This window comes from Dendropsophus ebraccatus, chromosome 4 (genome assembly GCF_027789765.1).
Source record: "Dendropsophus ebraccatus isolate aDenEbr1 chromosome 4, aDenEbr1.pat, whole genome shotgun sequence".
In the NCBI taxonomy this organism is placed as follows: domain Eukaryota; kingdom Metazoa; phylum Chordata; class Amphibia; order Anura; family Hylidae; genus Dendropsophus; species Dendropsophus ebraccatus.
Window position 1 is genome coordinate 27,519,493 of NC_091457.1, and position 25,858 is coordinate 27,545,350.

Sequence of the window (25,858 nt, forward strand, 5' to 3'; positions counted from 1 at the left end):
TAGGTAAATTTGTTGCCCACCCCCACACCCCAAGACACCAATTTCCAAGTAAATAGACTACAATGGTCAAATTGATTTGCTAAGCTTTTTCTTTGACTCGCCAAACATGAGTAACTTGGTAAATCAGTTTATCCAATGTAAACTAATGGCTAATCAATGATCTGCAGATTGGACAGATTGATTTGCTCATCTCTTTGCAAATCCCTCTTGTTTGTTCTATGCAAACCAATTTCTAAGGCTCCAAGTTTCCATCAAACCACAGCAGTATATCAAAATGCAGAAGACCTAGAACAGTGGTGAGACCCATGATGGGTAGGCCAGGCAAAATTAGTGCAAGGATGCAGAGACAATATATCTGAGATGTCGCACATCATCCCAGAAGATACCATCGATTTGCAGACATTGCTAAGGCTACTGTTCTCGGTTCCAATAATAATAAGAAGCCATAGCTCGTACTTTGGAGGACTCAGGGCAGGACATGGTTGCCTATTCATGGGTGCTATGTAATATCACATTACTCCAGCAGTGGCCAGTATAGGAAAAAAATGTCCATACTTCATGGGTTGGTGATGGTCGGGGTTGCTTTACTGCTTCACAACCTAGACATCTTGAAGGGGATTTATGAAGACCGGCATATTCGTAAATTAGGCCCTGCCCCTTTATCCCCGGCGAATTTACTAAGAGGCGCCAGGCGTACCAAATCTACACCTTGTAGATTTGGATCATGATTTACTCCAGTGAGCAGGTGTAAGGGTATGTGCACACTGAGGAATAGGCAAGAAATTGAATCGGCTCTTAATTTCAGCTTCAAATTCCTCCCGTAAAATATGAACAGAGGAATGTCCCATTGTGTTCAATTTCCGAGCAAAATTTTCTGCCACAGATCCGCTTTCTGCCCAAAGAATTGATATATCACTTCTTTGGGCGGATTTTGCTAGAGGAATCCAATAGAATGGGGCTTGAATTCTACTTAAAATTCTGCTTGAATTCAGCTTGCATTTCGCTCAAATTTCGCTCAATTTCAGCTCCTCTTCTGCTCCTATTCTGCCAGAGCAGAATACTTTCCTCTTCAATTCCTCGCCTATTGCTCAGTGTGCACATTCCCATCATGTCTGGACAGCCAAATCCAAAGCTTTAGATGACCGGGCATGATGGGAATTGGGAATGGTTTTGCAACAGCTGGAGGGCCGCAGTTTGGAGACCCATGCCCTAAATCATAATAAATGAGGTGCGGGAGGAGGCCACGCCTTCTCTCCGCCTTGCTGCGCCCCTGAGAGTCCCTTACATGGTGCCCGACCATGTAAGGGAATCTCATTCTCTATATTTTAGTGGGTGGGGCCAGAGCTGGGCTGTTCGCCAGTAGTACTCACATAGGTTCTTCCTTTCCCTTAGTCCTCTGGCCAATCACAGAACAGCATATACTCCTCTCTGCTGTACCATTATATAGTGCTGGTGAAAGTACATTGGATTTAACAAGCTGCATTGTGCTGAGGGATATGATATGTGGAAGAGAAGTGGGTTAAGGGAGCAGCAACTTTGCATGGTGCTATGTCAGCAGAAAGAAAATAAAAAGCACCAGTAGAGAAAGGAAAAGGTTACACTAAGTACTCCTGTTGCTGAGACGCTAAGGGGGAAGGAGGATTACACTGCAGCTCTGTGGACATACAGCAGTAGGTACAATGGTATTTACACAAAGGACAGCTGTGCTAAGGTTTATGGATGGTGAGAGATGACTTACTTTTCAGGTACAGTGTGGATCATATTCAGCAGACAGACAGGCTCGCAGTTTGCAGGTACACAGCCTATGCTTTCTTTTTCAATTTCCTTCATAGTACCTTATAAGCCTTGCCCACACTTACTGTGTTCTGTCCTGACCTATCTGTTACTAGAGACAAATTTTTCCTAAGAACAGGCAGACAGCAGATTGCAGAGAAGGGAGACACCTAGTGGCCACAACTTTAGAGCTGTTTCTTTAGGCTAAGGAGTCACGTTTGGTTAATTTAGTAATACACAAATATATTAGGAATCACATAGGCTATCACAGAGCAAAGTTGTTTGAAACAACTGTGCCCACTTGTCCAAGCAAAATGCAATATGCAAACATATTGAAGATATTGCCCTTGGCTGGATTTAAATCCTGAATCCTAGTGCTGCAATACTAACCACTAGGCCAACCATGCTAATGCTTGCAGTTATAGATGCAGTTATAGTTATAGAATTTACAATATTAACGAAACAAATAAATTTGTTGCACTCGGTCATCAGCTTGTCAGGCTGCGGCTCTTGAACTCCTCTCCACTCTGCTCTGGGTGCCTGGAAAAGCTGGATGCAGTTCTTGGAAACTTCTCCCATGACTGCATCCAGCTTTTCCAGGCACCAGGAGCGCAGAGGAGTTCAAGAGCAGCAAACTGATAAGCCGACGGCAAAGCAACAAGGCGTATAGCTAATTGGGTAAATTCGGTCATCTCTACTTGCAGTGTCTATGACTATAGACTATTGCACATATCTGAAATTATTTGCATAGCTTTAGATACATGTAGCTATTACTAAAGAGTCGATATATCAGTGTACTAAGATTTCTCGTACTTCATTTTTTGAATTTTTTCATCTTATTATTTTTGGATTATAGATAATATTTTTTATCTGTTTATATCATCAAAGCATATGCAAGATTAGTTACCAGACCTTAATACTTTTTAAAGCCTGAATTCTGAAATGCATCAGTAAACTAAGTGCCCAGCCTAGAATAGGAAGACTTGGAATGCTCGCCTATTTCATCACCTATGATATCCTTTTAATCAAAGGATCTCTTATAATCCTGTCTCATGTTATTGTTACAAAATACCAAGTAGAGCTAATTTGTATCCTCTTAAAGGGGTAGTCCAGCCATCTAATCCAAATGGCTTATAAAAATAAAAGGAATCATAAGTAACTTACTGATCCCATTCCTGTTCTTCCCATCTGTTTCTGGCAGTGATTGGCTGTGGTGGTGACTTGTCTGTGCCAAAGGGGACTAGGAAGTGCAGGGGCTGGTGGAGCCTGGAAAGTATTGGAACAGGATTGGTTAGGTGAGTATGATTATGTGTCATATGACTTTTCTTTTTTTTTTTTTCTTTCTTTTTTTTTTTCATAAAAAAATCATCAACCCTAGTGATCACACCAGTACATAAGAAGGACGCAGCTGAACTGGAGAGGGTGCAGAGGAGGACGACCAAAGTCATTAAGGGAATGGGTGGGTTACAATACCAGGACAGGTTATCAAGCTTGGGGTTATTTACACTAGAAAAAAGACGTCTTGGGGCGATCTGATCACAATGTACAAATATATGAATGGACAGTACAGAGATCTTTGTAGTGATGTTTTTTCTCCTAGGTCTGTAACCATGACAAGGGGGCATCCTCTACATCTAGAGGAAAGAAGGTTTCACCATCAGCACAGACGTGGTGGATTCTTTACTGTAAGAGCAGTGAGACTGTGGAACTCTCTGCCACATAATGTTGTCATGGCTAATTCATTAAATAAGTTCAAGGGAGGCCTGGATGCTCTTTTTGAAAAATTTATCACATAGAAAATGAGTGGCCATGTTACTGGTTATCTGTGCTATAAGATAATACCTTGTCTTGTAGCAATTTCTTCACTGATGCCGTGCCACTCTATTGAGAGAAGGACACATACTCAAGGAATTTCAACATGGCCACACATTTTCTAGCAACACTAGAAAATGAACACTGTTGCTAGTACGGGTCTGTGGAGTTCGGACAGTGTGGAACCGGAGTTTCTTTACTAAGTGCGGTGTTGGTTGTTTGTGAGGCGTTTATTCCGTCTCCGCTCTGAACGCCCTCCTCCCCTCTCCCTTTTGAGAGCAGCTCATGTAAACAGTGTCCTTGGTCGGCTGTCACTACACTCTGCAATGCCAGGTGGAAAAAAGAGGAACTATCAGCAGGTTAGACCAATCTAAGCTGCTGATAGCTCCCTAGTGGGCACAGGGCGCTGAGGATGCAGGTATGTCTCTTACCTTCATCCTTGGCTCCATTTCTGTGCTGTTTATTTTGAAATCATCTGTCGGTAAGCCACTAGGAGAACTTGGGGCAGTGCTATTGCCACCCCCCAGCACCAATTCGGCCAGCCCACTTCTATTGATGATCATTGGGAAACGGAGGGCTGGTCGGCCAGGGGCGGATCAGCAAACCCCCCTTCAATGGAAAGGGCTGGCCAGGTGGGGTCAGATCAGTGATGGGGAGCGGTAGCCCCACCCCCAGTGCTCCTAGGGGCTTACCAGGCAGAGGATTTCAGAATAAACAGCATGGGAACAGTGGTAAGCGACATACCTTCATCCTCATACAATGTAAAAAGAGTAGGGAGAAGGCACTCAACATACAGAACTTGTTTATTCTTACGAAAGCATAAAAACCAGCAAAGTGTGTAGCAGTCGGCGGGGATGCCAATAAATCACTGAAAGTGTAACAGCCATTTCTCGCGCGCATGCGCGCTTCCTCAGACACCCAGTGGCAATATGGAGGAGCCTGCTGGGAAATGATTTGTACAGAATAGGAAGCCTCTGCTTAGTTTTAGGCCTAGTGGTGACAATGGAGTATCAATAGTAAATTGAAAAATGGAAAAAAAAAAACAAAACAAAAAAAAAAACGGAAATCCTTAAAAATATTTTCTGGTAACACACTCCCTCTAAAGCCAGGCAAACATGTGAGTGGACAAGGCTTTCATAGCCAAAATGCATCTCTTTCTGCTATATGTATAATGGATCGTGCTGGATCACTGTAATTGTGTACAGCTGGTGAACCTGACTAACATTATTGGACATTTTTTAAATATTTTTTTCTATTAAGTTGAATTTAAAAATGACAAATAATTCAAATGTATTACAATTTTACAGCCATCATTTTTTTTTAGCCAGAACATTTACAATTCACAGTTCTCCCACTTATGGCTCAAAAATAGGTTTTGGAACCTTGACTCATTTTTATTTTAAAAAAATCAGCTGGTTTCAAAAACTGTCTGTAGCAAAAATAGACCAAAAACATGTTTAAAATAAAAAAGTTAAAAAATCTAACTTTTTTTTTGCCTTTTTTGCTTCAATGTCTTGAGGCTAAATAGTGTAAAAGTTGGTAAAAGTATTTTTCTATTTCAAACCTTTTTTCTTTTCAATTTCAGCATTTTTTGTTCGGTTGACATAAACCATTCTATTTGTATTAATTATTCAGTGGCACCAAAACTATACAAAATTAGCTGGGATCAGTGAGTCTTTATCACAGACAGGTTAATATAAGTTATGATTTTACTGTTTATCTGACCCTCTGATGTGATGGAATGATGTCCTGCAATCCTATTACCAGCCTTCATATCGGGTGTCACCCCTGCGGATGCCCACGTGGAGCACACATTCCCCCCATAATCTGTGATTACCGGCATCACATTGCTGCACTAATTAAAGGGTGATGACAATGACTCTGAGACTCTCGAGCAAGAAGCTCCCCTGGTCCTTTTAGGAAAACTTTGCTCAACAATCAAGTATTCACAGCAGAATATTCAACGACAAACCAGTCAATGATTTCCTGCAATATACAACACTTAAAGGGAATTTATTATTCTTGGACTCCACAGGATGGCTCATCAGTCACTCCGTGATTGTCGGGGGGCCAGCACCTGGCACCCCCTGTTGATCGTGTAGTGTTGGTACCCACACTACACAGTAAATGGGGCGGGAAGTAGTTGTCTTAGTTTACTGTGTAGCTCATCAATGCGCTTTGCCTGGAAAATCCCTTTAAAGCCCTTTTACAGAGCCGATCTTTGGGCAAATGAGCTTACCTAGGAGCACTCGTTCACACATATCTATCAGAACAGATACCTTACCACTTAATTGTTTCTCTCTATCAAACTAGTATGTAGTTATATGGACTTGGACTTTCTTTATAAAATATACACTTATTACGGGCAATGCTTATAAAGTGCCTTTTTCCCTGCACTTACTACTGCATCAAGGCTTCACTTCCTGGATAACATGGTGATGTCATTTCCTGGATAACATGGTGATGTCACTTCCTGGATAACATGGGGATGTCACTTCCTGGATAACATGGTGATGTCACTTCCTGGATAAAATGGTGATGTCACAACCCGACTACCAGAGCTGTGCGGGCTGTGGCTGCTGGAGAGGATGATGGCAGGGGGATGCTCAATGTATAATATTCTGATATGTCCCTATTGTGCAGGAGGCACCAAGGATGAAGGTATGTCTGTTACCTTCATCCACAATGCTGTTTCTGTGCAGTTAGTCTTTTACTCCTCAGTCCAGTATGAATATTAGTAGCATTGGGGCACCATTAGGCCTTTTAGGGCCTTTTAATGATAATCAGTAGAACGGGCTGGATCGACGCTATGGGGGCGGGGCAGTGCTCCTAACTTGATGGACCAAGGAGTAAAAGACTAGCTGCACGGGAACGGCGCTGAGGAAGAAGGGAAGAGACGATCAAGGTTAGGATGGGTTAACCTGCTGCTAGATTCCCTTTAAACAATTCCAACAACAGAATATGCACAGACAGAGGGCACAGTGGGAGTAAAAGGCAAATACCCATCTGGGACACTTACTACATATCCACAGGATAGTGCCTTATAACTCATACGCCATGCCTTTCCAGCTGAGGCTTTCACATAGACAAATGGCATGTGATGCCACAATACAACATTTGCTGCCACTTTTTCCATTTTTCATTTTATAACTGACCACCAAAATACAATTGGAGCAATTTTTTTTTTCTTTTTAAAGCCCAGAAATGAGAATCTTTAAAAAAAAAAAAAAAAAAGAAGCAATATTGCTCTGTTTATTGGATGGCGTGATACATGGCTTGTTTCAGGCTATTGGGTATTTCGTGTGGAGCTGGTGAAAAATTTCTCTAAATTATTGAATCATTTCCCATGGGCTGAACTCATAAAAGGGTGAATGTTGCAAAGCTCCAGAGCTTAAAGAAAATTTCCACTACACGTTTCATAGGTTGGACGTACCCTTTCAGGAACAAATGTTTTACTTACTATTTCATATTTTCTTAGAATCCTACTTGACGTATAGTTCTATGAAAAATCATTATGCCAGTGAGGTCTTTCTCATTGCCTTATTCTATAGGAGGATACACATTTGTATAAAAAAAATGTAGGCCTTCTAGTAATTATCAGCTGCTGCATGCCCTGTAGGAAGTTGTATACTTCTGACACAGTGCTCTCTGCTGCCACCTCTGTCTGTGTCAGGAACTGTCCACACAAGGAGAGGTTGTGCCTGCTCTGACAGTGTCACATTGGGCATAAGACAGTTACTTTTTTTTTTTTAATAGAGGTAATTTACAAGTCATATCTTTCTTTTCTCTGGAATACCTTATTCATAAAGACAAAAAGATTCATAAAGAGTATATGTGTGTATGCTCTGCAAACCCTTTAAGGAGCAATTCCAGATATTATCATGAATTGTACAGGAAAATAGTATAGAGCTTTTAGAAAATAAGTTTTAATAAATTGGTATCCACTGGATAGGATATTGATAGTTAATAGGCAGGGTGCCTACACCTGGTACTCCTGATGATCAGCTGTTCAGCATCCGCACTGCAGGGAGAACGAGGATTTGGCTCCATACCTTGGGCAGTTGGCTCCATATGCCATAATATACATAATATCCTCACTAAAAATGGCCCGACTGTGCCCTCACTCACTAATATTGCCTCTACTGTGACCCCATTGACAAATAATACCCCTGCAGTCCCTCACTTATCAATGATGCCTGCTGTGCCCCATGTAATGCCCCCAACTGTCCTCCTGTACAAAAACAATGTCCCTGGAGCCCCCAAAGAGTGAAAATAATCCAGTAATAATGTCCCAGTGCCTTCACACAGTAACAGTGCCCCATATAGTAATAGTTGTCCCTATGCCCATATAGTAACAATGTGCCCTGTCCCCCATAAAGTAATAGTGTTAATTTTGTCCCTATATAGTAATAATGTCCCCCGTGCCTCCATATAGTAATAATTTCTTCTATGTCCCCATATAGTAACAATGCCCCCTGTGCCTCCAGTAGCAGTCCCTCCCACACCCTAAGGAGCAATAGTGGATAAGAGTGGGCCCCATAACACACACACACCCGACGACACATTATACTGCGGTATGGATCATAGTGGCCCGCAACCCCCCTCCATATCAACCCCCTTCCCCCTGGAAGATGCATTACAGCAGCACACACAACACCCTACTGCCCCCCATCCTCAGGACAGAGCATCAAAGCAGGACAAGCAACAACACCCTCACCACAGCAGATCAGGCATCCTGCATTGCCAACCCCTCCAGGGATGGCAGAAGTGTTGCAGGTGAGGGATACTGTCTGAGTACCTTCAGTTACATATATACATACATATATCTCTCTTGCAGCTGGAGGCAGTATTGTACCTCCAGCCACGGAGCCTCCTCCATACACATACTCACCTTGCCCAGCGCAGTGTTCGTTCATTCCTGCGCTAGGCCAGGTGAGTACGTTGAGGTATGTGGTGGCGTGGTTTGCTTATGGAGGGCCCATGCACATTTTTTGCACAGGGGCCCTATGCAGTCTGTGTCTACCCCTGACTCCATATATAAACAGGCCTAACTAATACAATATAAAGAAGTCTTGCTAATATTACTGCATAGGAATATATATATAGACAGATAATATTAGTCTTCTAGTGATTATATTATGGCAATACTACATACTACCAGGAATAACCCATTTCATTTTGTAGCTTCCTCCTGGGCAAATAGAATGCAAGAAATAGATGTTCTTCTTACAACGAATGTCCCAACTACGGCCCTCTGCTCCCGAGAGCCACTTTATAGCAGAAGCAACCCGCAGCTCCACCTAAATCATAGTAACACTGCAATGTGTTCCGCAACCACAAACCTTCTCTGGCAAAGATAATGCAAGGCCCCCTTAGCAGTAGCACAGCGGTTCGGGTCATCAAACACAAGATTCATTGCTACAAAGAAGTCCTCGGAGCACTTCAGAATGGCTGATCTTTTTTTTTTTTTTTATAAGTTGGTTTTATTAGTTTTCAAGTTTTACATATAAACAAGGAGAAAATGTATTGCAGTATGTAGAGTACAGAAGTGATCTTGATCAACACTGAGGCAGAATAATTCCACATGAAATACTGCAATATAAGAGTTTCATGATGGAGATGGGGAGGGGGGGGGATAAAAGGCTGATGGGATAGGGAAGAAATAAGAAGAAGAAAGGAAAGCTTCTTGGCACTCTATCTTTCTCTCCATTGTCTTATTTTATGTGATTGTTTTGTAGATTCAAGCTGAGTGACGAGCAGGACCCTCTGACACCTCCAGTAAACATGAGTGATAGTCGGCAATCACAACGGAAGTCGCTCAGAAGCTGCTCTCGAAACCAAGCTGTGAATCGAAAAGCTGTCAAATGTTGCATGTTCTATATCTGGTGGTGGCATTCCAAAAAAATTCAAAGAAATAATGCAGACAGTGTTCTTTATATATTGTAAGATTGGTTCCATCTTTAGAATGAAGAACAGAATAAACAGGAGGAGGCTGCTGCTATAAGATGTAGTAGTTCTTGCATCTGATGCCCAAAAGTACAGGCCCTATTAGACGGCCCGAGGCTGTCTGTACATGAGCACCCATGTCCGTGATTGGCACTTGTTTACATAGCGTGAAAATTGCGGCCCTTTCTGGCAATTAGCTGTGGACAGCTGACGGCCAAAGATTTTTCGGCAACGAATAAGCAAACTTTTCTTAAGAGGAAAGGTTAGCCCTATTACAAATAGGGAAATATTCACCCTGCATAATAGCGCCACCCTAAAATGCCAAATATTGGCATCTAGAGGTAAAAAACTAACTGGTCAGGTGAGTAAAGGTTTAGGATCAAAGCTTTTGGCAAGACGTTTTAACAGCACAGCATGCATCCAGAGTGGTACGACAAGATGAAGCATAGAGGCCCATGGAGCCCCCTAACAGGCGTAAGATATTTTTGGTCTCATCTCTAGTTGATAAATTCACAATTTCTACAGAATTTTTTGCACTATCCCTTATGCTCATTATACTGGTTTTCATTCTGTTAATGTGTCTTCTGGGTGACCGCCAAGCTGGTGTAGGGAGTCTGGTGGAAGCAGTCTTGTAGGCCATGCAAAGAAAGCCCCGTAATGTCCCACAGGGTTAATGGAGGAAGCTCATGACAAGAGGAGGATGCAGGAGTAGCTGGTTGGGAACAGAAAGGGGTAAGGTTTAGCAAGAGGGAGGGGGTGGAGTATATAGAGGGGGAGTGGCAGAACGTGCACAGTCAGTTCAGCTTGGAAGCAGAATAGTCCCGTCCACCCGCCCTAAAGTTTTGCAGTTTCTGGTCCAAAATGTGCTGTTTTTTCTTTCTTTTACAGGACATTTGGGAACTGGTTTTGCTGTAGCAGTGGCCAAATGGGAAGGGGCTTTTGAAGGCTTTGGTTATTGTGCAATTTATGTGGATTGGGGAAGAAGCATACTTTCTCCTCAGATAGACACCCGATATGGTAAACAGTTTGAGGCTGGGCGTTACGCAGTTATAATTGGTCCTCATAGGCAGGGTCCCCGGGGACGGTTGATGGTCTCCCAGTGGGTACCTTTGGGTCAGGTGCAAACAGCTAAAGGTAAATTGGAGATCTGTTATGGTATCATAAGGTTGACAGTGAAAATTATTAGGATGCCTTCAAGAACCCCTCTCATCTTTACTGTTATAAGATGTTGAAAGTATTTATGCAATACAGAGAATAAGTTATATATTTTTGTTAAATAAATGGGGCTACTGTGGCCTTTCCTTCCAACCAGGTGTTGTGTCATTATAGGGAAACGGGGAAGGGGAAGGTATATCGGGGGTTAAGTACGGATAGCTAGACTATCACTTAGTCATGTTTCTTGGAAAAACATATACAAAGGAATGCTATCACAAGAGTTTATGGTTTTTCTACAGTGGCCTAGGAGAGTCCCAGCTTATTACCCCTGTTTTAGCAATATTTAAAGGTACTTGTCACAAAGCATGCTGACCCCATCAGGGTAAAATCCATCCTGCGGCTGGAAGTTCGTGTATACATGAATATGACCACGCCCAATTGGTACTGTGTATGACCCCCAGAACGTAAGTTTTTAGGTCAGGCCCTTTCGGAAGGGCATAGTGCAAATGGATCAAAGGCATTTTGATAACAGGCTTAGCTATGATACCACACATGGTGAGGTTATTGCACAATCCCATAATAGTACATTTAAAGGGCTTGCTCGGCAGTCGGCCTTTTTTAAAGTGACTCTGTACCCACAATCTGAGACCCTCAAACCGCTTGAGGCTTGATGGCTGCTTTTAATCCAAGATCAGTCCTGGGGTCCGTTCTGCAGGTGATGCAGTTTTTGTCCTGAAAAAAAACTTTTAAACTGGCGGCCCTGTGCCAAAATGCCGTGGCCTAGATTGTTTATGCATTAGGCTGGCACAACCTCTCTGTCCCTCCTCCCTGCCCTCCTCATCATTAGGAATTCTCCAGGCAGATTGTCTCCTATTCATCAGCTGTGTGAACACTGCACATGGGCTGGATCATTAAGGTACCTGTGCAATGTTCAGACAGAAAAAAATGTTCTAGGGGCATTCCTAATGATGAAGAGGATGGGGAGGAGGGACGGAGGGGTGGTGCAAAGTTAGGGCACAGATACTATAAGCCATGGCCGTTTGACACAGGACTGCAAGTTTAAAAGTTGTTTTTTAGGACAATAACTGCATCACCTGCCGAACAGACCCCAGGACAGATCTTGGATTAAAAGCAGCTATCCGAAGGTACAAGTGGTTTGGGGGGACAGATTGTGGGTACAGAGTCGCTTTAATATATTGCTGCTGGTGCATATAAAACGATAAACATGTTATCCTTACCTTTCCACGCTCCCCCAATGTCCTCTTCTGGTGTCACTAGTGTTCCCTGTTGATTGCAGAGCCTCTGCTTCCAAAACTAACTCACCTTGGGAGTGACATCCAGCTAAGCGGACTCTGAGGTTTGCAGGGGACATCGGAGACACCAGAGGAGGACACAGAGGGAGCGCAAAGAGGTAAGAATCACATGTTTATTGTTTTATATGCAACAGCAGCAATGTATTTAAAAAGGCCAACAGACAACCACTTTAAGTGACATACCAGCATAGGGGAGGGGGGGGGGGGGGGGCATATAAATAAATAAATAAATATATAAAAACAGCCATTGTCAGATTTACTGTGAAAACTATCACGATCTAACAGATGAATGCTGTTCTGTTCTTGCAGTCAAAAGTGACAAAACCCAGGAACCCCCTCCCATGAAGGCAAAGAACAGTGTAAACAGATCATTAGGCTCTGTTCACACCAGCGTCATGACTTCCTTTATTACTGATGCTGTGACAGCTACGAGCCATCTGTTTTGTACGAATCCCAGCATAATCTGATAGAATCCCAAGGTTTTAATGCCTTTGTCTGTAGGACTAGCGGATTCCATAATATAAATGTATACTGTACATTTGGCCCGTAAGGGGGGTTTCAACAAGAGGTGATAAGTGATTGGTGGGAGTGCAACTGTATGGATCCTTACTGATCACAAGAACCGGGGTCCAGTGCCCCCATTAAAATAGAAAAGGTATCAGACACATGCACTATTGCTCTCTTCAACTCTATGGGCCTGACAAAGATAGATGAGTACAGACAGGTCATGAGCTGCAAGTATTTTTTGTTATAGAACGCTTTAAAAGGAATTGTCCCATCAACAACACAAGAAAATGGTTGGGGGGTCCCAGTAGTCAGAACCTCCAGTCACTCCCATCGGAATGGAGTGAGAGTCAGATTGAAGTACAGCACATGGCTATCCCCATAGGAAGTGATTGACGTAGTGGTTGGTATGTGTGACCACATTCGGACAGCATATGTAGAAACCCCAGACAGAGTTATACCCTATATACTTATCCATAAACTGTGAACGGGCTAAGTTTGTTGGTGAAACATCCACTTTCAACGATAATTTTATAAACCATGACATTGGAGTAGGGGTATAGAGAGGAATAGACATAAAAGAGATGTATACGGGAAACAGATCACTGATCTCAGGGAGAACAGCCAAAGATAACACTGTCGGCTGCTGGTTAAAGCGCTCAATACAGTGAAATCCTAGGTGCATTGCTCCCGGGGAAATAGAAATATTTAAAAAAAGAGCCTGTGGAGACTCATGTAAGGGCCCTATTCCACCGGACAACTATCATTCGCGTAATCGTTAACGATTAACGATCTCAAACGACCGCTATTGCAAAAGACCTGAAAACGTTCACTCATTTCCATGGAGCGATAATCATTACTTATGATCGTATTTGCAATCGTTTTTTTCTTCACTATTTCCTCGCTATTGCATTTGTATCTACTGCGAACGACTGAACGACGTCTTATTCAATGCGAACGATTTGCAAACGTTTTGCGAACGAGCAGCGATAAAAATAGGTCCAGGTCTTATAAAGCGATTAACGATTTCTGGTTCGGTCGTTAATCGTTAACTGCATTTCAACCAAACGATTATTGTTTAGATTCAAACGATTTAACAATAATCTGAACGATAATCGTCCGGTGGAATAGGGTCCTAAGAGTCTCGAAACACAGGACTAGCCAGATATCCCCCCAGGAAGGACACAGTCAAGGGATGGCTCCTGTAGGGAAATCACTAAACCATCACCATTATTCACAGAATAACACACATTACAAAGTTATACAACTTTGTAATGTATGTTATGTCTGTGAATCGCCCCCTTCCCGTGTCCCCCCACCCCCGCACGTGTACCTGGAAGTGTGGTGCGCTATACATACCTGATCCGTGTCGACCGACCCCGTCCGCGATCTTCTTCAAAGACGTCATCTTCGGGAGGCTGGCCGACCCGCTCCTGCCGGCCTCCCTCTGCCGCGTCATAGCTGTGCTCAGCCGCGATTATTCTCACAGTTATGCTCAGCCAATCGCGGCTGAGCAGCTGATGACGCTGCAGAGGGGGGCCGGCATGCGGGCCGGCTGCAGCGAGTCGGCCGGCCTCCCGAAGATTGCATCGACAGAAGACGGGGGTCGACACGGATCAGGTATGTATATCGCAGAGAAAAAAGAGTAAGTTGGGATTCGGCTCACCTAGGCGTTGTCTTCCTTGCAGCAATCACGAAGAGTGGAGGGTTCACGGATGTCCGGTGCTGGCTAGGCACTGATTACTGAACGTAGTAAAAAAGTGGGGGATTCCGGCACTCCAGACGTGAGATTAAAACTTAGCTTTTAATAAATATACATTAAAATAGGATGTCACTAGACGGACCAACGCATTTCACGCAACTGCGCTTAATCATGGTCTGAGTGTGAGTGAACAAAAAGTTAGTTAAAAACACAAGGCATCCAATTGTGTGGAGATCACGTCATGATACATGGGGGTGGATCCTGGGGTAATAAGAATATGTTAACCCTTTTGGATCCAGAATACCCGGTGCACTTGCAATGGCAGAAACACTATACATGGGGGTATTGGAAAATCATAAATAATGAAATAACAAGTCATTTTTGTAATTCATCCCCCTAGGTCTGCGTGTGTCTAGGCGGAAGATAGTTTCAGCTTCTCTATGTAGCAGAATCTTGCGCCAATCTCCTCCTCTATGTGGTTTACTGACTTTAATTATGCCATAGAAACCAAATGTTTCTAAGCTGCCACCATGTACTTCAAGAAAATGTTTTACTGCACCAGAAGAATTCGTGGTGCTGCCCTTTCGTATGCCGGCAATGTGCTCACTGATGCGGTTTTTCAGTTTTCTAATAGTGCAACCGACATATTTGAGGTTACACTGGTTGCATTCAATGATGTAGATAACATGGTTGCTTTCGCAATTAATGAAATTAGTGATCTCATAGGATTTGGTGTTAGTACTGTCTGTGTAGCGTTTTCTGATGTTAGTGTGAACACAGACCTGGCAGCGACTAAGACCACACAACCTTAAACAAGTTTGCAAGGTTGCTCACACTGAAGCGTCATTTTTATGACTCATGTCAAGGGCACACCAATATTCTTAACCCCAAATCTCATGCCTCATATGAAAATGAATTCATCAATTTATTATTTTCAGAACAAGTTAATCTAACCGAGTTACTGGACCTGGAATATGAAGGCAGATTGGAGAAAGAAAAAGAGTTACATAGTGTACACATACATACCTCCAACCCCACATACTATCCTCTGAAGTCCCGGGTAACTGCGCTAGATGAATTCCAACACGCCATGGAGAGAGATCTCAGAAATTTGCATTACAAATCCTGTGTGAACAGCCACCAACTGAACACAACTAGATCAGAAAGGCAAGCCATTAAAGAATTACAGGCAAATAAAAATATTGTTATCAAAATGGCGGACAAGGGGGGAAAAATCGTAGTTATGAATTCTCAAACATATGAAGAAACGGCATATACTATCTTGAATGATATGTCCACTTATAAAAGACTCTCCCATGACCCCACTGTTGAATTCATGGTCAGTCTTAAAAATCTTGTACAAGAGGGCGTTGCCCTGGGTATTCTGGATGAGAAACAAGCGGATTACCTTATACCGTCACACCCCACCCTATCCATATTTTATGGACTTCCAAAAGTTCATAAGGGGCTACTTCCTTCACCATTGCGTCCCATAATATCGGGGGTGGGTTCGCTCAATGAGCGAATATGTGAATGGGTTGACAAGCTTTTACAACCCCTGGTGACACGTGTGCCGGGCTACTTAAAAGATTCAGGGTCTGTACTCACAGCTTTTAATAATTTTGCGTGGTCTTGGAGTTTTACTTGGCTGACCTGTGATGTGACAGCCCTATATCCTTCGATCCCCCATGATCTTGCCATAACTGCTCTGGCCTATCATCTATATAGGTACAGTAATTATTCTAATGAACTGAAAGAATATATTATTGATGTCAGGGGATCAGGGGAGCCCCTATGGGGGCACGTTTCTCACCAACTCTCGACAGTCTTTACATGGCATGGTGGGAAGCCACATACATCTTTTGCCCTATCAACCCATTCCTTCAATGCATAAAATGGTATGGTCGTTTCATAGATGATCTCTTGTTGGTCTGGGAGGGAGATCCTACAAACATTGAGAGTTTTATCGAATACATTAATAACAATAACTTGAATCTCTCCTTCACTCACCATCACCACCCTACTAGTATGGCATTTTTGGACATAAATCTCACAACGTCCATATCAGGCACCGGCGTATGTACATCAATATACAGGAAACCTACAGCCGGCAACACCATACTGCACGCATCTAGTCAACATCCCCAACACACGATCCGAGCAATACCAGTTGGTGAACTCACCCGTGTAAAACGCACTTGCTCTGATGCAGCAGAATACAACATCCAGTGTGAACTGGCATCAAAGCGATTGCGTGCCCGGGGCTACACTGGGAATCATCTCAAAAGAGCCAGGAGGATTGTAGATAATAAACACAGGGGCACTCTGTTACACGGTTGTGTGAACAATGACCCTGCTAATATGGATATAAAAGAATCCCATCCTCTTACCTTCTCTACCACCTATTCCCCCGAGTACCCTGATATCATAAACATATTAAACAAAAATTTATCTATTTTGGGACAAGATGATACTCTGGCGGAAATTTTAGAGCAAGGCCACAGATGTGTAGCACGTAAAGGCAAATCCCTGGGAGATATTTTATCCCCCAGCATGTATCATGCTCCTAAGACAAGCAATGTCAACAACATTAAGGGGAATTTCAGGTGTGGTCTTAGTCGCTGCCAGGTCTGTGTTCACACTAACATCAGAAAACGCTACACAGACAGTACTAACACCAAATCCTATGAGATCACTAATTTCATTAATTGCGAAAGCAACCATGTTATCTACATCATTGAATGCAACCAGTGTAACCTCAAATATGTCGGTTGCACTATTAGAAAACTGAAAAACCGCATCAGTGAGCACATTGCCGGCATACGAAAGGGCAGCACCACGAATTCTTCTGGTGCAGTAAAACATTTTCTTGAAGTACATGGTGGCAGCTTAGAAACATTTGGTTTCTATGGCATAATTAAAGTCAGTAAACCACATAGAGGAGGAGATTGGCGCAAGATTCTGCTACATAGAGAAGCTGAAACTATCTTCCGCCTAGACACACGCAGACCTAGGGGGATGAATTACAAAAATGACTTGTTATTTCATTATTTATGATTTTCCAATACCCCCATGTATAGTGTTTCTGCCATTGCAAGTGCACCGGGTATTCTGGATCCAAAAGGGTTAACTTATTCTTATTACCCCAGGATCCACCCCCATGTATCATGACGTGATCTCCACACAATTGGATGCCTTGTGCTTTTAACTAACTTTTTGTTCACTCACACTCAGACCGTGATTAAGCGCAGTTGCGTGAAACGCGTTGGTCCGTCTAGTGACATCCTATTTTAATGTATATTTATTAAAAGCTAAGTTTTAATCTCACGTCTGGAGTGCCGGAATCCACCACTTTTTTTCTTCACCTATGTATATCGCACCACACTTCCGGGTACACGTGCAGGGGTGGGGAGACACAGGAAGGGGGCGATTCACAGACATAACATACATTACAAAGTTGTATAACTTTGTAATGTGTGTTATTCTGTAAATAATTGCTGAGCGCCGCACTACCCCTTTAAGTGGCCCTATATGTCAATATAATGACAAGGAAGTAACCAAGACCAGGTATCCATAAACTGAGAGCTGTTTCGGGGTGTTGCCCCTCATCAGTGTGGAGCAGGATTCTGGCTAGGTGGGAGCAATGCCTAGTAGAGCCATAAGAGAAACAGATCACTGATCTCAGGGACACCAGCCAAACGGTAACATTGTTGGCTGCAGGTTAAAGCGCTCAATACAGTGAAACCCTTGGTGCATTGGTCCCTAAGAAATACAAATATGCAAAAAAAAAAAAAAAAAAGGGGCCTGTGGAGACTTATTTAAGAGTGGAGCCTCATTTAAGAGTGTTTTGAGACTCCTTAATGAGGCTCCACTGGCTCTTTTTTTTATATAAAAGAGATGTGGGGAATTCAGAGTGAAATATCAGAAGTGTGGGAGAGTTGGTGAAAGACCTCAGCCAAGGAGACCATACTGTACACAGGGATTCCTACTCTCAGCATTCTAGCTCAGAGAACAGGAACCCTGCTGGACCTCCATGCTACACGCTCCCCCCGGGACATCCGTTTTATCCCTAAAGGTAAATCATATCCAGGAAATGTCGCCATTTTCTGCTGACCTCGACATTTTCATTACAGTCATTACTAGCTACACGCCGGGTGCATTGTATTACATTACAGCCTTTAGCCTGCAGGTATATTGGCGTCTGTAACATTAAGGCTTCAAATTAACATTTCTGACATTTACATACCAAGAACATCAAATATGAATAGGACGTAATTTGACAGGTTCAGGGCCCCTGGGTAGCAAATAAATTAGTCGACTTGCTACCAAAGGAGACATTTTGATATTTTTTTTTTTCATTTTTTTTTTATATAATGTAAAAGAATGGGTTATTTTTCCTTTCGTTGGTTGATAAGAGACTGCCCAGGGCATGTCTGTGAAAGGGGCATGAGGGTGTACCAGGAGAAGAGTGGCAGGATGTCAACAGGACTATTTAAGTCTCGTTGCCATGGCAACGGGTCCACGAACTGAGGTCTGCGGCGTGTTACTGTAACCTGTATGTGTGATCTATTCTGGGGTCACAGTACATGCACAGACCTGACATCTGTCACTTACATAACGTGAGCACAGCTCTCTAGAGGACAGTGTCATCTAGTGAAGGTTACACTCTCCATAAAGAACGCTTTCCTTCCATACTTATAGTCATTTTTGTTGATTTAAAGCCATAATGTGATAAATTTTGAACAAAAATTATAAAAAGTATAAATGAGTGGCCGAGACCTGCCTTCTCTATCTATTGCTAAACTACAACACAAAGCAGGCCCTGACACCGAGGACTGAGAGAGTAGCTGTGCAAGAGCTGGAGAAACATATTGTAATTTGCATTTCTCTAACAAAACCTAACACATCTAAAAACATCTGTAGGTAAAACGAAAAGATTTTACAGACCTTACTGAGCTGTGGAATTGGAGAGGCACTGAGAAGAGAGTTGTCAAATAGAACAGAGGAAAGGATTTTAATATTCCTTTAGGTTACAAACCCACTTGCCGGATCTGCAGCGAGTCTCCTTGCTGCGTTTTTGCAGCGAGACTCGCTGCAGATCCTGGCCCTATACTTTCAATAGCAGAGAAACTCGCAGCAGGGATGTACATCCCTGCTGCGATTTTGTCTGCAGCCCGCCCCATTAACCCCCTGGCCGCCGGACATTATACATTACCGGGTCCCCGTTCCTGCTTGCTTCGGGGCTCCCGGTGTCTTCACAGCCCGCCCGGCCAATCAGTGCGCTGCGGCGGGGCAGCGCACTGATTGGCCGGGCGGAACGTGCCGGGAGCCGCCGAAGCAAGCAGGAGCGGGGACCTGGTAATGTATATCCTGCCCGCCCCCCTGCAGCCCCGATCGCCCCGCAGCCCCCGGCCGCACGATCGCCCCCAGCCCCGCAGCCCCCGGCCGCACGATCGCCTGCAGCCCCGCAGCCCCCGGCCGCACGATCGCCTGCAGCCCCCCAGCCCCCGGCCGCACGATCGCCCGCAGCTCCGCAGCTCCGCAGCCCCCGGCTGCATGATCGCCCGCAGCCCCGCAGCCCCCGGCTGCACGATCGCCCGCTGGGGGCGATCGTGCGGCCGGGGGCTGCGATGCTGGGGGCGATCGTGAGGTCGGGGGCTGCAGGGCTGGGGGCGATCGTGCGGCCGGGGGCTGCGGGGCTGGGGGCGATCGTGCGGCCGGGGGCTGCGGGCGATGGTGCGGTCGGGGGCTGCGGGGCTGGGGGCGATCGTGCGGCCGGGGGCTGCGGGCGATGGTGCGGTCGGGGGCTGCGGGGCTGGGGGCGATCGTGCGGCCGGGGGCTGCGGGCGATCGTGCGGTCGGGGGCTGCGGGGCTGGGGGCGATCGTGCGGCCGGGGGCTGGGGGCGATATACATTACCTGATCCCGGTTCCTGCTTGCTTCAGCGGTTCCCGGCACGTTCCGCCCGGCCAATCAGTGCGCTGCCCCGCCGCAGCGCACTGATTGGCCGGGCGGGCCGTGAAGACACCGGGAGCCCCGAAGCAAGCAGGAACGGGGACCCGGTAATGTATAATGTCCGGCGGCCGGGGGGTTAATGGGGCGGGCTGCACGAGGCTGAAGTTGGTTTCTTATTCGGCCAGTTTCTTATTCGGGGCTGAAGTTGGTTTCTTATTCGGCAGTTTCTTATTCAGAGGATTTTTCTTTTTCCTGTTTTAGCTATTATTCTTACAGAAAATGTATAATATTCATACCCTACCGTAAGTTAGGGGCCCTGAGAGGACTGGTGATAAAAATGGCAAAAAAGACCCCACGGTTGGCATAAAAATGGGCATGAAAGTAAAACCCCAAAATTATTATTTAAAAATAAAATTGACTTTGGGCCACTGATCTCACACTGATAATACACAGATAGGCATGCCCCGCATCACATCCAACAGAGTCCAGCCTGGCCCAAAGTGGTTCTGGGTATAAAAACTGGCATCAAAGTGGGCAGATTGGCATTTTTTCCTGATTTGAATAAGTAACAGCTATTTTCAAAGGGTTAAATGAGTTTGGGCCACTGATCTCACACTGATAATACACAGAGAGGGATGCCCCGCATCACATCCAAGAGAGTCCAGCCTGGCCCAAAGTGGTTCTGGGTATAAAAACTGGCATCAAAGTGGGCAGATTGGCATTTTTTCCTAATTTGAATAAGTAACAGCTGTTTTCAAAGGGTTAAATGAGTTTGGGCCACGGATCTCACATTGATATTACACAGAGAGGGATGCCCCGCATCACATCCAAGAGAGTCCAGCCTGGCCCAAAGTGGTTCTGGGTATAAAAACTGGCATCAAAGTGGGCACATAGCCATTTTTTTCCTAATTTGAATAAGTAACAGGTATTTTCAAAGGGTTAAATGAGTTTGGGCCACTGATCTCACACTGATAATATACAGAGAGGGATCCCCCGCATCACATCCAACAGAGTCCAGCCTGGCCCAAACTGGTTCTGGGTATAAAAACTGGCATCAAAGTGGGCAGATTGGAATTTTTTCCTGATTTGAATAAGTAACAGCTGTTTTCAAAGGGTTAAATGAGTTTGGGCCACTGATCTCACACTACTTACACACAGATAGGCATGCCCCGCATCACATCCAAGAGAGTCCCGCCTGGCCTAAAGTGGTTCTGGGTATTTTGTGAATAAATGTTTAGCGCCGCACTACCCCTTTAAGCAAACAGGGCTAAAGTACTCAGGAAGCATTTGTCAGCATAACAGGATCCCGGAATTCGCTGTCCCATCTCGTCTTATTAAACATTTCTCGGCTAACCCTGAATACATTTCTATAATAACAATACCTGCAGCAATGTTTTCTGCTGACAGGTCTGCTTTAGGCTTTGTTAGGCCTCATTCACACATCCATAGTTCAGCCAGTGAATACGGACCTGTAATGGTGGACCGCACTATGAATGTGCAGTAACAGTGCTACGCAGTTTACGGAGCACTATGTAGAAGACAATGATTCGTGCCGCAAATGCAAGTCCGCACTATAATCTATCCTTTATTTTTTTGTAGCGCGGGACGTGGACCTGAACACTTGTACAGATGTGTGAACAGGGCCATTGAAATATATTTGTCCTATGTGTTGCCTGCAATGTCAGGGTCCACTTGTAGCCATATAGGACCCCTTTGTAGCCAGTAAGACCGCCCTTGTAGCCAGCAGAACCTGATTACGGGAGCATTGATGTCCCTGTACCCAGTGGGATTAGCAGATGCATGCTGCAATACTAATGATCGCACTGCGCACGTGTAGGAAGGCCGTTCTGGGTACGAGAGATGGCTTTGCCCCCAAGTGCTGACGTCACCATACCCAAGAAGATGAAAGGAAGTAGGACATCACTGTAAGAAAGGTTGCATCATGTGACTGGACCAGCAATCTCCGAGTAAAGCCAACAAGGAATATATAAGTTCTTTAATTAAGGGTTAATTTTGGTTCTTTTTTTTTTCAATTTTTCCAGGAATACCCCTTTAGGCTATGTTTAAACAAAGTAAAAATAAGGGCAAATAATGACCATTATTAAAGGGGAACTGTCAGCCAGTTAGATTAATGTAAACTGCTGATAGCTCCCTATTGCACCAAAAACACCATGGATAAAGGTGTGTTTTACCTTAATCCTCATTACCGTTTCAGTAAAGTTTGGCATTTGCTCCAAAGTCTGGTAAGGACCCACAGGGCATCCCTCTCTGTGTATTATCAGTGTGATGCGGGGGATCCCTCTCTGTGTATTATCAGTGTGATGTGGGGCATCCCTCTCTGTGTATTATCAGTGTGAGATCCGTGGCCCAAACTCATTTAACCCTTTGAAAACAGCTGTTACTTATTCAAATTAGGAAAAAATGCCAATCTGCCCACTTTGATGCCAGTTTTTATACCCAGAACCACTTTGGGCCAGGCTGGACTCTGTTGGATGTGATGCGGGGCATCCCTCTCTGTGTATTATCAGTGTGAGATCAGTGGCCCAAACTCATTTAACCCTTTGAAAACACCTGTTACTTATTCAAAATAGGACAAAAATGCCCATCTGCCCACTTTGATGCCAGTTTTTATACCCAGAACCACTTTGGGCCAGGCTGGACTCTCTTGGATATGATGCGGGGCATGCCTATCTGTGTGTACGTAGTGCGAGATCAGTGGCCCAAACTCATTTAACCCTTTGAAAACAGCTGTTACTTATTCAAATCATGAAAAATGGCTATGTGCCCACTTTGATGCCAGTTTTTATACCCAGAACCACTTTGGGCCAGGCTGGACTCTGTTGGAAATGATGCGGGGCATCCCTCTCTGTGTATTATTAGTGTGAGATCAGTGGCCCAAACTCATTTAACCCTTTGAAAACACCTGTTACTTATTCAAAATAGGACAAAAATGCCCATCTGCCCACTTTGATGCCAGTTTTTATACCCAGAACCACTTTGGGCCAGGCTGGACTCTCTTGGATGTGATGCGGGGCATCCCTCTCTGTGTATTATCAGTGTGAGATCAGTGGCCCAAAGTCAATTTTATTTTTAAATAATAATTTTGTGGTTTTACTTTCATGCCCATTTTTATGCCAACCGTCGGGGTCTTTTTTGCCATTTTTATCACCAGTCCTCTCAGGGCCCCTCACTTACGGTAGGGTATGAATATTATACATTTTCTGTAAGAATAATAGCTAAAACAGGAAAAAGAAAAATCCTCTGAATAAGAAACTGCCGAATAAGAAACCAACTTCAGCCCCGAATAAGAAACTGGCCGAATAAGAAACCAACTTCAGCCTCGTGCGGGCTGCAGACAAAATCGCAGCAGGGATGTACATCTCTGCTGCGAGTTTCTCTGCTATTGAAAGTATAGGGCCAGGATCTGCAGCGAGTCTCGCAAGGAGACTCGCTGCAGATCCGGCAAGTGGGTTTGTAACCTTAAGGTGGAAAGAGTGTGTCAAAAGATGCTGGTTGTTCCTAGTTAAATGTGAAGCAAATATAAATATAGTTGAAATGTTATAAAAGGAAAACATACGGTGAGGCCAAGGAAAACTAGAAATTGTTAACATAAAAAATGCACGGGAAATAAATAAAAAGGAAGCAGTAACAAGAAAAAGCAAGGTTACAAAGGGATAAAAATTAATAATCATTGAGAGTGGAGCATTGGATGAAAGTGATATACCTTGATACTAAATGGCTACTGCCTACTGAGGCATATATATATACTAGGGCACCTGTCTACCCACAGGGAGGAAACTACCTACTAGGACACCAGCTATCTACTAGGGGGAACCTATCTACCTATGGAGGACACCAAGCCACCTGCAGGAGGTCAACTAACTACTGGTAGGTACCTGGCTACTTATAAAGGAATTACTGCATACTGGGGAGGGCACCTATATACCTACTGGCGGTACTTGTACTCCTACTTGGGGGAGATACCTGAAAGGAGCACCAATTGACATGTAAATTCTTTGGGCGGAGAGTAGAGGCGCACGAGACATCCCATTCAATCAAAGGGACAAGCTGAATTTCAAGTGGCGCTGCGGCACGGGCTCTGCTTGAAATTCCATCCCCTTTTTCCATGTGAACGGGCCCTTAAGGCCCTATTCCACCAACAGATCTGACGACAGATTATCTGCCAAAGATTTGAAGCCAAACCCAGGAGTGGATATGAAAAGAGGAGAAATCTCAGTCTTTCCTTTATGACCTGTTCTCTAATTATTGTCTGTTTCTGGGTTTGGCTTCAAATCTTTGGCAGATAATCTGTCGTCAGATCTGTTGGTGGAATAGGGCCTTTACATTTACCATTTGATCGCTGTAGGTTTGTTTAACAAAAACAAACAAACAAACAAAAAAACAAGACAAAAAGAACAAGGTTCTGCAAAGGGTGAACCCACCCTAAGGAATATGATGGTTCTGTTAAGGTCAGAGCCTTGCAGTAAATAAATATTTGCCTGCTGTAAGTGCTTTCTTGTGCCTGATGAACTTTCCAGAATACACTGCTCCATCCAGAGAAATATTCCAGTAAATTACAGAGTAGACACTTATTTCACTCACAGACATTATTACAGAGAATGTAATACTATACATTATCCTCACCTGCATAAGTCACGACATATACCTCTACAGAATGCCGGCCCAGATTATATGTATTAATACTAATGATACTATCCAAATGCCAGAATTCCTTGGCCATTATTAGAAAAAATGCTAGAAAAAAGATGAAAAATATTAAAGGAACATTAAACATAGAAAATATAAAAAACATTTCATAACACAGGGGAGCTGACAGATCCTTTATACTACAACACACAGGACAGATCCTCTATACTACACCACACAGGAGAGCTGACAGATCCTCTATACTACAACACACAGGACAGATCCTCTATACTACACCACACAGGAGAGCTGACAGATCCTCTATACTACACCACACAGGAGAGCTGACAGATCCTGTATACTACACCACACAGGAGAGCTGTCAGATCCTCTATACTACACCACACAGGAGAGCTGACAGATCCTCTATACTACACCACACAGGAGAGCTGACAGATCCTGTATACTACACCACACAGGAGAGCTGACAGATCCTCTATACTAAACCACACAGGAGAGCTGACAGATCCTCTATACTACACCACACAGGAGAGCTGACAGATCCTGTATACTACACCACACATGAGAGCTGACAGATCCTCTATACTACATCACACAGGAGAGCTGACAGATCATCTATACTACATCACACAGGAGAGCTGACATATCCTCTATACTACACCACACAGGAGAGCTGACAGATCCTCTATACTACACCACACAGGAGAGCTGACAGATTCTCTATACTACACCACACAGGACAGATCCTCTATACTACACCACACAGGAGAGCTGACAGATCCTCTATACTACATCACACAGGAGAGCTGACAGATCCTCTATACTACACCATACAGGAGAGCTGACAGATCCTCTATACTACACCACACAGGAGAGCTGACAGATCCTCTATACTACACCACACAGGAGAGCTGACAGATCCTGTATACTACACCACACAGGAGAGCTGACAGATCCTCTATACTACACCACACAGGAGAGCTGACAGATCCCCTATACTACACCACACAGGAGAGCTGACAGATCCTCTA

General features: G+C 44.1%; 1 protein-coding gene across 2 annotated transcripts in view; it reads right to left on the minus strand.

Annotated features, from left to right (window-relative positions):
• Positions 1-24,870, minus strand: part of CHST1 (carbohydrate sulfotransferase 1) — an 89,132-nt gene extending 64,262 nt beyond the window's left edge. For both annotated transcript variants that reach the window (XM_069968215.1, XM_069968213.1), the window contains exons 1-2: positions 24,804-24,870; positions 2,938-3,039 (exon numbers count right to left, since the gene is read on the minus strand). The gene's annotated coding sequence lies outside the window, so the exon portion shown is untranslated. The remainder of the gene's footprint in view (positions 1-2,937; positions 3,040-24,803) is intronic.
• Between the last annotated feature and the right edge of the window lie 988 nt (positions 24,871-25,858).